This window comes from Tachypleus tridentatus, chromosome 1 (assembly GCF_004210375.1).
Source record: "Tachypleus tridentatus isolate NWPU-2018 chromosome 1, ASM421037v1, whole genome shotgun sequence".
Classification (NCBI taxonomy): Eukaryota; Metazoa; Arthropoda; class Merostomata; order Xiphosura; family Limulidae; genus Tachypleus; species Tachypleus tridentatus.
Window position 1 is genome coordinate 15,581,462 of NC_134825.1, and position 3,666 is coordinate 15,585,127.

Here is a 3,666-nt window from a genome sequence, read left to right on the forward strand (position 1 = left end):
ACAGAATCTGACAGCATGGAACTAACTCATTTTGGATATCAATAAGAGATGAATATCCTCTGTTAAGTGCTAAGGCTCAGCGAACCTGAATTCCCTGTGATAAAAAACAAGTACCGCGCGAAAATCAGTGTGGAACAGGAAATGAGAGTGTTGGTGTCCAATCAGATTCCAAGGTAAGCTGTGCAGTACCCAGTAGGCGCACACATCCCATTAGTAATTGTGGTTGTTTAAAAATGAAATAAAAGTATTGTTTTTACCTTCAATTTACGTGTATTATTCTTTCAGACGGCTACAACGTTTTAGAAGATAAATAGTTACTAAGTTTTGTTGTTTGGACCTAACGACTTCATAAACGGAATTGTTAGGTTTTTTTTTTTTTTTGCCTAAGGTGAGACAAATTGCTGAGACACTAAGGGTGCTGTGAACCGAAACAGTTTTGGACACGCTGGTAAAAGGAATGGTGCCTAAGTTAAGTGTAGTCAAATTAACATTTTAAGCAGAACCTAACAACAGAAAGAGTGTTTATCATTTTATCTGTTGTGTTGATTATTCTATTTAGAAACGATAATCGATAATAATTAGGAAACATAACAGATGCTAATTAAGAACAACAATAATAATTAGGTGGACAATAATTACGAAGAGCAATAGATAATAATTAGAAACATCAGCGAATAATAATTAAAACCAACAATGGATAATAAATAGGACCGTCAATGGAAAATAATTAAAAACAACAACTGTTAATAATTAGGAACAACAAGGGATTTCTTTTTTTTACCGAGGGTTAGATCCGCTAATTACAGGAGATTTAACAAGGAAACTTCTAGAGTGGTATTTATTTGAATGCTATTCTAGTTGTGTGCCAATTAATGTGACTGGATAAACTTAATAAAATTGAAACAATTTCTTATTACCAACAAACAAAAAAGTAACGTATATTTTGTGTAAACAAAAATTCATTTTCTACTGGGTTGTTATTAGGTCTGTAACCTCCTTTATTTCAATATAGATCTTTACAGAACTAATACATGACTAGCTTAAAGTATAATCTTTAATTGAAGAACTCGAAGTAGAAATGAACCAAGAAATCATATTTGAATTAAACAGATAAATTTAGTTTCTCTGTCTAATCATAGCGGGCCAGTGGCGCAATGGATAACGCGTCTGACTACGGATCAGAAGATTCCAGGTTCGAATCCTGGCTGGCTCGATTAAGCGTTGCAATTTTGGGTCCGGCATGGCCAAGCGTGTTAAGGCGTGCGACTAGTGATCTGAGGTTCGCATCCCGGTCGCGCCAAACATACTCGCCGTTTCAGCCGTGGGAGCGTTATAATGTGACGGTCAATCCCACTATTTGTGCTAAAAGGGTAGCCCAATAGTTGGCGGTGGGTGGTGATGACTAGTTGCCTTCCGTCTAGTCTAACACTTCTAAATTAGGGACGGCTAGCGCATATAGTCCTCGTGTCTCTTTGCGCGAAATTCGAAACACAAACAAACTGTATATTGCAAAACAACACTAGTATACTGACTTGCTTTATAAAGGACAGTTTTATATTCTTGAATACGGTAACATCATTGCACGTGAGCAGCGTAACTGCAATTTCCATAACTTTAGCCAGGCACTACTGACTGGCCAATATACTAAAAGTAACATGTATATTGTTATGATATTTAGATTAAGCATTTCTGTTTTTATGTCGTCACATGTAGTTTTCCTAGGAACAACAACATAATTTATATTTATTCCCCAATTTTTTATGCAGGTTACGAAGTCTGTCAAATTGAACCAACCCGTATGAAGATAAAGTAGTGAAAATAACAGATAAATATAAAGTTTGTTTGATAAAAACGACGTTCATAATTACCTGGGGATTATAAAGATTTTGTACGTAAAATCTGAAAATGTTCTGATCCTTAAAAATATTTTTAATCTTAAAATCAAAATTATTTTGCATGTTGAACAGTCAACATCCTGGTAACGAAAAAAATACAAGAAAATCTTTAATTAAAAGATCTTAATATTTAATTGAAAATGGCATATTTTGTTTTCAAAAGCTCGGCAGTGTGTACCAATAAACTGTCAAATATTGCAAAGATATGCTTACATTATCAAAAAATTATAGTATAATTACTTTTATGGTTACGAGCTGAGTAAATTTCACCCAACCTTTACTGGAAGGGCTATCTGCAAAATTACCACCATCTGTACCTAATGAGTGGATCTTCAAGAATTCAAAATATGAACACAGAGTACTGATCAATTCTTTCTTTCAGTTTGTTGAATGCTTATCCAGAATCAAGATACGAATAAATGTTATTTGGGTTTTCAAGTAATTTGCGTGGAGGATTTAACAGAATGATCATAGTAAGAGCATGTTATAAGAAATCCACTTATCTTCCACAGGTTCACATAGACTGTGAAGCTGTTTGAAACTATATGTTCTCAAGACGGTTTGTATGGGTATTAAATCTTTAATTAAAATAAAGTACACAACAATGTTTTGACCTTCTTAGGTCATCTTCGCAAGCAAGCTAATCAAACCTATATAGAATTCGCCCACGAAAACTATGTTTATTTTGATCGATGGTATAACTCTAAGCATATTGGTAACAGTTTTGAAAAACTAAGACAGTTATATCTAATTGACATAACCTAACATCCAACTGCACCGCCCCTACAATCCTGTACCCGTTTATACTCTCATCCCTAAGACATATGTCCAGCAATGGTCACTTGCAAATTCTCTCTTTCTTAACCTGAAGATGACCTAGGAAGGTCGAAACGTTGTTCTCTCCTTCTCAGTAAATGTTTTAATACCCATACCAGCAGTTCTGAGATGCATTTTATTTCAAGTGGATTTCTCGTCATCAAGATCTATAGATAGATTTTAGTGTATCACTTGGTTTCTATGTCAGATAAAGCTATAGATGTATGTTTGTCTATCACTTATTTTCCGAGGTCGGACAGACCTACAGTTGGAAGTTTGTGTATGGATTCTTTCTCTACATCAGAGAAATCTATGTTTGCTTGTCACTTGTATTTCTATGCCAGAGTAAATTATACTTGCATATTTGTTTATCAGATGAAATTTTGTGTATCTCTTATTTTATTTACGTCAGACAGATCCACCCTTCGATGTTGGTGTATCACTTGTTTTATATATCAGACAAACCTATAGTTGTATGCTTGTGTATGACTTCTTTTCCTGTGTTTGACAAATCTGTTTTACATGTATGTCCATCACTTATTTTTCTAATTGAGACATATCCATACTTAGATATTTGTGTATTACTTCTTTTCTATGCCAGACATACTCATACTTGGACGTGTGTGTAACACTTGGCTTTCCATGTCAGACAGACCTATAGCTGGATATTTGAGTTTCACTTGTTTATCTACTTCGAAGAGACCTATTCATGGATGTTCGTGTGTCAGTTCTTTTTATGTCATACAGATCTATACTTAACTATCAGACAGACCTAAGGTTGGATGTTTGTGCATCACTTACTTTTCTATGTCTTAAGGACCTATAGTTGGATGTGTATGTATCACTTTTTTTTCTATATCAGACAAACCTATAGTTTTATATTTGTGTTTCACTTGTTTTCTATGTCATGGAGAGCTATAGTTGTTTTTCTGTATATCATTATTATTTATATTAG

General features: G+C 34.2%; 1 non-coding gene across 1 annotated transcript; it reads left to right on the forward strand.

Moving 5' to 3' along the window:
* The first annotated feature begins 1,140 nt into the window (after positions 1–1,140).
* Positions 1,141–1,213, forward strand: TRNAR-ACG (transfer RNA arginine (anticodon ACG)). The gene has a single exon. It is a non-coding gene; the product is annotated as a tRNA-Arg (tRNA).
* Positions 1,214–3,666: the final 2,453 nt, after the last annotated feature.